The 11,659-nt window shown below is 51.5% G+C and overlaps 1 protein-coding gene across 1 annotated transcript in view; it reads right to left on the bottom strand.

Moving 5' to 3' along the window:
- Window positions 1-4,559, bottom strand: part of LOC125957246 (zwei Ig domain protein zig-8-like) — a 16,745-nt gene extending 12,186 nt beyond the window's left edge. Inside the window, exon 1 of the mRNA XM_049689808.1 lies at window positions 3,828-4,559. The gene's annotated coding sequence lies outside the window, so the exon portion shown is untranslated. The remainder of the gene's footprint in view (window positions 1-3,827) is intronic.
- Between the last annotated feature and the right edge of the window lie 7,100 nt (window positions 4,560-11,659).

The raw sequence follows: 11,659 nt of genomic DNA, 5'->3' as shown, positions 1-11,659 counted from the left end.
CGGGAAAGTTTACTTCTTGTTGTTTTCTTTCGGTAATGTTTCCATAACCAAATTTACGGGAAAGTTACTCCAAGCCCCCCCCCCCCAGGCCCATCAAATGAGCTCATCGTGACCGCTTTCTGCACGATTTCCGGATTGTTGAAAGCTTCGGCAAGGAGAAACGTGAGCGTGAACTCCATAACGATGGGTACTTGCACGAGGTCAACTTCGCCAAAAACCTTCGCTTTATCCTTTTCCTTTCGGTCTTTCTTTCTTCACACGCGTACACACACACACACGCACTCCTGCAAGCCACCGGAATGCCCCGAAAACCTGCCAACCGGTGGGGCCCAGGACAGTGGCGAGGAGCATCGGTGCGGAGCGAGTAATTGAGTTGGTCGCCACAATGTCGCCTTCCGGATCATTTGAAGTGTCATGTTGACAACGGTCGTCGCCTTCTTCGTCGTCGTCGTTCCCGAGAACACATTCCATTCCATGTGCGGCTTGGCGAAGAAAAAGGTTTCGCCAGGGTTCTGTGTATGTGTGTGAGTGCGTGTGCGTGTGTGTGTTTGTTGACTGGCCAGGCTCCCAATTGGTTCCCAACCTGGACCTCGGTTGGAACCTGTGGAGCGTGTGGAGCCAAACGCACACACATACGGTGCGCAATTGTTGTAAAAGCCAGCGAAAAACGACGAAGCACGTCGATAAATAAAGTATTTCCAGCGCGCGTGTGCGTGTGTATAAAAGTGTAAGTTCCTTTTCCCTCTGAATTGGCCATTCAAAGGAGGGTGAGGAAAAGGTTACCACCAATGCAACACGTTCCGCCCGACGGCAACGTCGTTATCGTACGAAGCAGGATTTGCAACTTAGTACACCCCTCGGGCGGGTAGGGAGAGGGGGAGGACAGGGAGGTGCCGTGGCCCCGACTCCGTGGCCACACGGCTCACAAGACCTTGAACGATTATTCCCCGCGAAAAAGGCAGCCCGCGCGAACAGTACCTATGGCGTAAAATGGCGTCGACTATAAAATCCTCGTCCTCGTAATCCAACACGACGCGCGCGCCGGCCTCCGTTTCGTTTCGCTTCATTCATGACGGCCTGGCGCGCGATTCATGACGCCGCGGTGCGATCGAGCGCGGTCTTTATTTATGCCTAGGCACGACCTCCCCGCGCCAACGACGACAAGGACGACGAATCGCACGGTGTCGATTGTCGATGGTCGCGTCGCGTGGCTTCTTTCTCGCCGTTCGCGGCAAGCGGAAGAAACAATTTGTTCATTCGATTTTTTATTATTGACACAGTCGGTCCCCGGTCCCGTTGGTCCAACGCTCTGCGTGAGCATCCACATCGCAGCGCACTCCATTTTTAATGGATCGTTTATTGGATCAAACCCCCCGGTTCACCATCCCCTCATAACCTGTATTTGAATGTTCATAAAGCGCCACCATCGTGTGGCATGATGTGCCGATTACAAGGACTAGGTACACACACACACACTGCTGTAGCCCTGTTATGAAAGTGTCGGTTTTGTGTATGTTTGCACGTCAAAATGTACACACACACACAACACGTTTTACAACTTTATCTGGTGGCGAATAATTTGCACAAAATTATGTCCACCAACAACAAAAAACACCCCAAAAACTGAAAGCGCGTGGGCCCGCAGTGCTGGCCGTTTGGCCAGCGGCCGTCAGGGTGCGAGATATGATGTGACGCTGTCTGGACTGCTGCCGCTGCTGCATATCATTAGCCCGCGAGGAGGAATGCAGTAAAGGCTCCGATCCACTCAAAGGCTCATCATCAAGTTGGCGGAGGAGAGTAGGTTGGCTTGCGCAAAAGGGAGGCCGGCAACGAATTGGTCTCATCTGTTGACAAAGCGAGCAAATTACGCGGGCACAGCTGGTGTCCGTGGAGCCCGTCGCTGCACGACCGACATTATTGACGCGTTTTTATGACGCGTTTTGTCGACGCGTCCGGGGGCGGACGGCTGAGTATCTCTAAAATCCTAATTATGCGTCCAAAGTGATTCAAATTGGTCATCAAACAGGCAGGATGCAGCCGGGAACAGGGTTCTTTCGGGGAAGGATGCATTTAAAGGCCTCCATTCGGCGAAAGAACTCAGCGCTTCATTCTGTACTGAACAAGAAATGGGTCACGAAGCTATGAGATGATAAAATTAGCGCACAGGATAGCCTTCTACAAAGCACGAGTTCCAAGAGATTCCTTGTTCTTCCAACAATACTAAGAAAAAAACGAAAAGAAATAACATAATCCCAACAATGAAGGCTATGATTTTCAATGGGCCACCGAGTGCATATAATAGGGCACACGGACGACGAGCCCTCGCGCTCTACGATGACCGGAAAGGTAATGCTGGGCACGTGGGCACCACCCCGCAATTTCATTCATCTCTCATCGCACACAAAACAATTGCAACCCGGGCGGGACCGAGGGATAATTTACGCAACAACAAAAAAAACGCGCGCCTGTTAAAAACCTCATAAATGAAGCAAGAAAATGGCGCCTTTTTTTTTTTGTTTTTAATTTGCCACGCCAACCGGCTGCACCGGGTAGGCTGATTAGGCTGGAGGCCGGCCCCGATGTGCGCTGGCCAGGAAGTGGCCCGTTCTACGAAGGAGCGAGCGAGCGAGCAGCGCCGACGGAAGACGGATGCGTCCCGGGACCACAACCCGCGTCAGTCTACGCCGGAGGGCACGAAATCCAATTTCCCACAATTTGCTGTTGGGTCAAATGGAAAGTTGCGAGTTTCGGTTTCATCTTTTCTTTTACGTTTTCTTTTTTCTCTTTTTTTTTGTTATTCTGTTCTTCCCGTTGGCTGCTGCCTTTCTTAAATTTCTCCCCACCCTGGCCTACGCTAAGAAAAGCTCATTTGTATATTTCCATCTATTTCCCGGGGCCGTGGCGCTCCACTTCCCCCCGCTGTTATCCCAGTAGCAAAGCGTCCGTATTCCACGGTTGGCGAAAGCCATTATTGCCAAGATTTAATTCCAGATAAAAGAAACGCAATATTTTTTCCATCGTCGTCGTCGGCTTTCCATGTCATGTTTATTGTTGGCAACCGCGACCAACACCAACACCACCACCATCACCGCCCTGGGTCCAAGATCAACCATCACGACGAAGGCCGCCACCGCCAGTGCGTTGATGAGAGACGAATGTACGGCCATTAGCCCTAATATGAGATGATGTGATCCGGGGGGCCGACGACCGGCAAAACTAGTGTAAAGTGGATGTTGGCCGGTGGGGTGGAGGGTCCCATTAAAATGCGAAACCAGCGTCTAAGCGCGCGAAAGTGATTGTGCACATCGTAGACCCCGAACCGTAGGCTTAACGGCCTCGGCGGTACCACCGGAGGCCTATAGTCTTTAGCCGGACATTTATTACTTTGCCGTTCGCTCTGCTTTTTACTACCTGCCAGGGTACATCATTTGGTGTTCGGAAAAGCGGAATGGCATTATTTTTCTCCCCGGTTACACAATTAGTATGGAAATTGTTTTCATCGTTTTGAATAATATTGAAACCATTTCGTTCAAACTCAATCATTAACGGTTTCGCATCGCTTTTTGCCGGGGGGGAAAAAGGATCATCTCATTTTCCGAGAAACCTGTTGGGCTCGATTTTGCTCGGAAACGTATTTTAATTAATTTCCGGTGGTGGATCCCGCGCATCGCATTCAATGCTTATTAAACTCCGATAGAAAAGTGTCATCGCCAGTACACCCCCTCTCTCCATTTCCCCTTTTCTCTCCCTGCTGCGGTGCTCTAGTGAAATGAAACAATTAAAACAATAAACCCGAGTAATGTATATCCTTTCGCATAGTCACGTACCTACGTACCGTATACTCTCTCTCACACACGCACACGACACAACACAACACGACGATGCACAGGCAAAAGAGGGAAAGAGGGGGAGTTAAATATCCAATAGCTCCAGCGACGGTGTTGCCCAATTAACCTCGGATCACTTTGGGTGTCGGTGGTTGGTTTTTGGTCACTATTATGCGCACTTGCTTTAAACGGTTTGCAGGCTCGCGGTTCGGTGGCGCGATGAAGGGAGTTCCCACACCAGCACCCCAGCAGTAGAACAATCGCGAACGGCCCTCACGAGCTGGCAGAATCCGTAGATGAAAGAGATTTTTCGCGAACCCACGCAAATACCGCGCAGCACAACACAGGGACCGGTGGTCGCACGAACCATACGCAGCAGTGTCGGACCGTGACACCGCAACTGTAATCCATTACTGTTGCTTTATGGAGAAACACACCAGCCGAGTAATCCAATTAATTGCACTGTAATCCATCCAGTTGCCATCCACCTTTCCCGGACCATCCGGTGGACGGCACTCCACGCAGATGAACTGCCCCACGCAGCAGCAGCAGCAACAGTAGCAGTAGTAGTACTACTTCCTTTTTATGTACTTCGCTCCCTGTTGGGCTGCTATTTTTTTTGCGCTGTGTGATTGTTGGAAAACGCAATTTTCATTTGTTTAAATCAAGCATAATGTTTTGACTGCTTCTGCACTCCCGGTACACGGCACAGACACACAACGAGGAGTACACTCGCGCCCACCTTTTACATTCCAGTTAATTAAAACACATCAAATCGGCACCAACGGCACCGTGGGGAGTACGGGAATCCCCTCCCCCCTTTTTATGCTTCTCATCAAACTCCCTCGTGAGGTTTCAGCACACCAGCTCCCACAGACACACACACGCACGGAGACAAACGAACAACGAACACACAAGTAACTCGGTAACGAACACGTCACTGATTATTTGGTCGTTGCTGTCCGTCGTCGCAGAACGGTTGGCACCAGAAGCAGTGAATTTGAAAAAGTATTCCCAGCGATAGCATCTTGACCTCGACGACGCGCGCGCCAACGCCGTGATAAGCCAGCCGAAGAGATGACAGCTTCAACCAGCGGTGAACCCGAAACTGAGGGCTATGCATCATTCCACTGGCCTTCGGAGCCAGCCAGCCAGCGAAGCCAGCAGAGAACCATAGGACCATGGAGCCTGCCAGCCTGCCAGCCCACCGCAGCAGCCAGTCAACAGGCCAACGCGACAGATCCGGTCGCTCGTGGCCACTCTCTCTCTCACGCCGCTCCGAGCTTCTCGTTGCTCGTATCGTACGCAATCGGATCTCAATTGCTTTCGGACTGCAGATGCTCCCGCGCACCAGAAGAAGAGCTTTGAAGAGCGCTTCGTTCGCTCCGGGAAAATCGGATTCGAATGGAAATCTCCTCGTGTTCGTGTGCTCTCTCTCTCTCTCTCTCTCTCTTTGTTTGTGTTTTGTCACGCGGCACCGTGTCACCTTTTTTGGGAGAGATTTTCCGGTGAGCTCCCAGCATCAGCATCCCCGATGCAGCATCAGCACCGTGTCGTGAGTACCATCTTGTGGGGCACCGCATAGTAGCCTATGGATGCTCATACATGCCACAACATCACCTTGGTAGCAGAACCGGACCGGATCAAGGCTTCCAGTAATGCATTCCTCTTTCATGTAGTTTCATTATTTGAATTAACCGTTGAAACGTGCTACAGTATAACGCCTGAAATGAGTCCCACTTCTTTGAGTCTGTGACTTATTTGTCATCCAAGTTCAAAAAGGGGTACATTACTTCGCATTACGTTGGCATAATAATTCGTCCCCGGCCGGCAGATGGGCGTATAATGGCCCCCCACCCCGAGCAGTAAACAATATGTCTGCTGGAAGATGAAGACGAAAGCAAACAGCACTAGAAGAACACCAGAACGCGGGCAATGTACCGTGAAAAACAAAAGGCTTTCAACGCGGCCAGTGGTAGTGGCATTTTAGTGTCTAAATGTCCTCTGCCGAGAAGGAGGGCGACAATTGTCCTGGGCAATTGTGTCGCGCCGCTGTGTGGATGGATGTCCCGCTTGGACCATTCATTATCAAGACATTTTGAAAGTATGTGCCACCCACCCCTGATGCCGGCTAATGTGTAAAATGCTCCGAGAGTGCCCGGGGGGAGGCAAAGCAGTCGCATCACGCGTTACGGTTACGCAGCCGATTGCATACGTTCTCATCTTCCTTCGTCCTTAGCTTCGGTCGCTGGGTGGTCGCTGGTGGCATCGGTCTGGCTGGGATAATGAAAATAAATGAGGAAAGCACTAGCAAGGGAAGGGGGGGGGGGGGGTGGCGTGTCTGCAGAAGGGAAGGAAAATTTAAGGATTTATAGGAAAAACCTAACCAGCCCGGCCAGGATTGGGGTTATCAGGCGGCAGCAACAGTAGCAGACATCTTCGTTCTCATATCGTTTGCCAGGAGTGATAAATGGTTCAAGGCCAGGGGCAATTTTCTCCAAGACCCCCCTTTACTGCCCCTCTCCTGGCCTCCTCTTTTATTTAGCGCCAAGCCGAGTGTCTCGTCGGAGAAGGAGAAGAAGTGGGGGGGCGGAAAAAAACTGGGAAATCAATTATTCCTCAACAACATAAGCAAGATGGGATATTTATTACCCCGGTGTTAATGAAGAAGATTCATTGCTCCACCTACACCCTACAGCATCCCCCACATGGTGGCCCCGGGGCCGATAAAACGACTCTTCTTGGCTTTGGCTGAAGTTTTATCTATTCAATTGTACTCCACTTGGCCACACGGTGACACTGTGGCTTGACGAAGTGTTTGTCGGGACCCGTTTGTGGTGGTGGTGGTTAGACACCCATTTGGTTTGGGCTCTCAATTGGCCCGGGGAGCAATTCCAGGGCTTAGCTGTTGTTTTGCTGTTTGTTCGTATCCGACTGCTGGACATGTTTGATTTGGTTTGGCATTTTTGCGCCGGGTGGGAAAAAAAAACGTTCGTAAAGTTTCCATTTATTTAATTAAAAATATGAACATTTCATATTTTACCTCCATTTTATAGCTGAAACCGAGAGGACCAGCCCCACAGCCCAGCATATGCGGAATCTCGGAATGGCCCGTGAAGCCGTGTACGTGTTCTTAGATTATGCCATCAGCCGGTGGCCACCATCCTGTTTTGCACTTTATGACGGTCGATTGCAGCGCGACTGGCGGCGGATCGTGCGAATTGAACCCCGGTTGAGCCGGGACCGATCCGGTTCTGATCAATTTTGAATTGCATTTACCAGTCAGCATGAATGCATCATTAAAAATGTATTATTCCACCAAACATACGGGCGGCGGGCGCCAATCCGTTGAAAGCCATCGCCGCCCCCCGGTCCCGCTTGATTGAATCGCTTGGTGCCGATGCCGATAGAGAAAATGGAAGCGGATAGCAGCAGAAAAAAAGTGGACAGGACGCGACGAAACGACAGAAAAAAACGTACAATAAGTTGCAATTGGAATTGCATTCTGCCAAAAAATAAAAAGGCGGCCACTGGCACTGACCGGCACTGGCGGACACTTGCATTCACTTGGGTGGGAGAAGGATTCATATTTTCCAACCGAATGCACACGATTTGCCGAGGACGATGGTGCTCGCTTTACACCGGTTCCCTTGGTTGAATTCCATTTTTGAATGATTGAAACAATTTCGAGGAATTCCGAGAGAGCCTGGAATTGACCAACGGACCAACCTTCACGCAACGCAACTAAATGTCTCTTTGCAGCACAACCAAGTCAACCAAGTGGTTTTTTGTTTGTAACCACTCCTTTTCTCGCCTGTTAATCATGCATCGTGCGTCCCGAGCGGAATGCTTTTCATGGAACTCATATACCCTTCCCTCCCATGTTTACTCTCACAATGTTACTGCTGCGTGGTGGCAAAAAGTGTGGCCGAAAATCAAACAGCAAGTAATCCCAGTCTCGATATTGAACGTTATTGCCGCGTGTCCGTCCGCTCACTAAAGCATCCAATCGCTCCAATATTAACGACCTCCCCCCGTGACCCGTGCCAGTTCCAGTGTTTGGAGGACATCCGCCATCACGCGACACCGTACCGGACGGACACGGAACATTGTAAATTTGGGTGGGAAATGAAAACAAACCCAGCGAAAACGATCGTGAGCGGAGCTGAAGCGAAGCGAGCGTGAAAGCGGTATCCGAAGCTTATCGAGGGTGAACTGTTTATCCTTGCGCGAGGGCAGAGATGTTGCACCGAGCACCGTTCAGAGGACGAAAAAAATGCCCCAAATTTTCTCCGGATCCGTCAATACCATTTCTGGATACCGAAGCAAGTGAGAGAGAGAACCGGGGACGGGATCATCCCGATCCGATCGAACGAAGCCAATTCGTAATCAACGCCTGCTATGCTGCCGGGCCTTCAGCGAGCTAAATAAGCATAGTTATTGTTCCGAGGCGCGCTCTCGTTCCGCGCGGCCACTAAGAAGGCCATGGAAGAAGCGAAACCAAATCTGTCTCCCAAAAGAAGCCAAATTCCTCCTGCCCATCCTGTGGCCTGTCCACCGGCCCAGGCTATCCGTTCCCGCCTTTTTTTCCCTCCCCCGTAACCTCCCCACAACTGTACAAACAAATCAAACGAAAACCCATTTTTTGCCATCTCAGCAACCGAACCTACCAAAAAGGAGGCCAAGCGATGGGGCCGATGATGGGGAGGAGTCCGGTTAATTTGTGACTAGACCACAGCGACCAATGAGGGAGCCAACAAAGACATGGACGGATGGCGTAAGAGGGAGTGAGGTAGCAAACGATACTGTTACGAGGCCGCTACAATGCTGCTGCTGCTGCTGCTACTACTACACAATATTGATATAAATTTTGGCTTAAATTATTTATGACATCTGACAACGGGATCCGGCACTCGGCGAACCACACACCACCACTACAACGACCACGAGCGCACGAGAGTCCGACTGTTCGAGTCCGGACATTCCGATAAAGAAGACCGGACCGGATCGGTTCGTGGCTGGGTGTGGGAAGGACGAAACCGGACGCAACCAAAACTACCTCCCACAGAGGCCTACAGTATCCTTCGTCTACGCCGTCGTCGCCCCCAAAAGCTGGTGGCGGTGCATGAATTGATGGTCGTTGATGTTTACTCGGTCTGCCTCGGTGGTGTTTGGCTCGTCCTTCCTTCCACCCCCGAAGTGACCTTTGCTGGCTGGCTTATTGCGGAGCCTTGAGCTAGAGTAATGTTTGTTGTACCGCCGCACCACCAGCACCACCACCACGTCTTCCCATTGTTGGTTTGTTCGAAAGAAGGGCGAAGATTGTGAATAAATAAACTTGATACCCTCTTCCCGCAGCAGCAGCAGCAGCAGCGCTAATGCTTCGCAGCGCTGAATTAAAGCCAATCGGCATCGTAACCCTCCCCCACCGTGGGGGCCTCCCCTGTGACCTCCCTTTGTCTAACACATCGTCGTCCGAACCGCTTTTGTTTGTCTGCCTCATCGTGGGAGGAGAGGAGAGGGGAGTGGCACAAGAAAATTATTGTTTATTAAAAGTTGGTCGTAGCGCAATGGAGCATCCCTTCTATCCCCCCCATCCCCACCGCCCCATTCTAGCGTCTATTAATCGTCGCTGGAAATGCGGGTAATTTAATCGGTCCGGCCTACCCCATTCGTTTCGCAGCATGGAACGCGGTAATACGCGAAGAACGTCGACTCCCGGCGACCAGGGGGGACCACGGAGGTGTGGAAGGTGTGCTGGGGATGTGCAAATGAAGCTGTGCCAAAGATTAATGCGATGCTTTATCATTATTCCATTAGTATTGTGCTGGGCGCTGGAGCCAGCCAGGAATAGCAGCTAGACCAGCAGGTATAGAACCTCGACGACGACGACGACGTGCCACGTACCCGTTGATTGGCAAACGTGTTAGTCGCATCCCCCCCCCCCCCCCCTCCCGGCACGTCGTACCGCATACCGTTTGGGCCCGTGCCACTACATCATGGTTAGCGCCGTAATTAAACTTAATCATTTCGACAATCTGCACCACCACCACCGACGACGACGACGACGGCGCCATTACGGGTGTAAGGATCCGGGTTGCCAGCCTAGGCCAGGCCAGGGCCGCTGACCCTTCGCTCCTAACCCGGCGAAGAGGGATTTATCGAATTTTTGCCAAATAATATACTAATTGACAATCGGAGGAGGCGCCGGGTGCCTCACGATCACGTCGAACCGTCCCAAAACCGGGCCTACTGCGACCGTCCGACAGCGCCAGTACTTCATTTCGATTTACTAAAGAGGGTTGACGTGGCAGTCACGTGGCCGCTGCTGAGATCGCGCCACCGATCGAACGGAACGGTGCCGGGCACTATTTGACCCCGGGGGTCTTGATTACACTCAGGGACCCCAGGGTCGACCAGCCGGACCAGCCGGCCGACATGACCGGAATGATTCATTCCCTGATATGCTACGCATGAATTAATGGTCCATTTTGCGCAAGGCCCTCCTGAGACATTAGAGCCGCAGCCGCATCCTTGGAGCGTAGGAGTGCGAGGAGTGTGTTCCCCGGTACCCCGGTCCCGGTGCCCGTTGAAAGGAAGCCTTTATCAGATGATACCAATAAAAGGGGGGTAGGGCAAAGGGAGGCGGGAATTCGAATTTCTTCAACGATCCAAACGATGCCAGACGCATTCCGGGTAAGGCCACTTCAGGAGAAACGATTGTCATGCAATCCGTGGGACGGAACGGAACCAAACGAATGGACGAAAGGAACATTTTTTCGTGTGTGTGTGTGTGTGTGTGTGTGTTTGTGTGCTTCCCCCCGAAAAAAATATCGATTGTGTGTTGGTGTGTGTGTGTGCACGTCTTGTCGAAATGGTATCGTGACGATGGGATTCGCCGGTGCGCCACACTTATTACGCGACGGTTATTGCAATTACCATAAATATGCTTTTATCCAGTGTCATGACATCATCCCATTTCGTCGTCGTCGTCGTCGTCGACGGTAGGGTACGGATCTCCTCTCGGCATGACACCCGAAAGACGCACATTTGCGAGCCGAAGCGTGACAACACATTTGTGTCAACGAAAGTAGTATTTTCCCTACCCGATACATCGAGAGCGAGAGGATTTTCCTATTTTTTTCTTCTTCTTTCGGACAACCAATCACCGTGCATCCATCATGCTTCACCGGATCCCGGACCGGGGAAGTTGGAAGGGCGGCAAGGGAAGGGCATCGGATATCTTAATGTACGCAATTATGTCGAGGAGTGCTTTTCGGGTGCTGCGACAAATAGCGTACGACGGTTCATGGAGGGAGGGATTCCGGTGATAAGAGCCGCTGTCAACGCGGCTGTCATCGAGGTCATCGTGAACGCCGGTGGCGAAAGGCTCAAGATTCTTGAGACCACGAAGCGTAACAGCACACACACACACACACACACACACACACACACACATGCGTATTCACATCGACGTATGATGTGTGTGTTTGGTTGACGTCGAGTTGTTGATGTCCTCGACGCCATCAGTCAGTTGCGGCGGCAGACGCCAAATGCCTGCCCCAAAATGGATCGGTGACAACCTAACCTAACTAACTCCCGGGACGCCGGGAGTCGGAAACTTGATACTTTATTAAGGGAAGTCCCGTGCCGGTGGTTCCCCCCCGGGAAGGGGTGAGAGGCCAGGCCCCCAAAAACCACTTCCTGCTGCTTCCTCTTGTTTCTTCTCGATAAACTCGATTTTAAAAACTCACCAAAGTGTCGCCAAGCTTCCAAGTCGCCAAGTGGTTAAAGTGCCAGAAGAGGAGGAGAAGAATGCGGAAGAGTGCTCG

The sequence above is a fragment of the Anopheles darlingi genome, chromosome 3 (genome assembly GCF_943734745.1).
Source record: "Anopheles darlingi chromosome 3, idAnoDarlMG_H_01, whole genome shotgun sequence".
In the NCBI taxonomy this organism is placed as follows: Eukaryota; Metazoa; Arthropoda; class Insecta; order Diptera; family Culicidae; genus Anopheles; species Anopheles darlingi.
The sequence above is the reverse complement of the archived record's forward strand: the minus strand, read 5'-3'. Positions and strand labels throughout refer to the sequence as shown.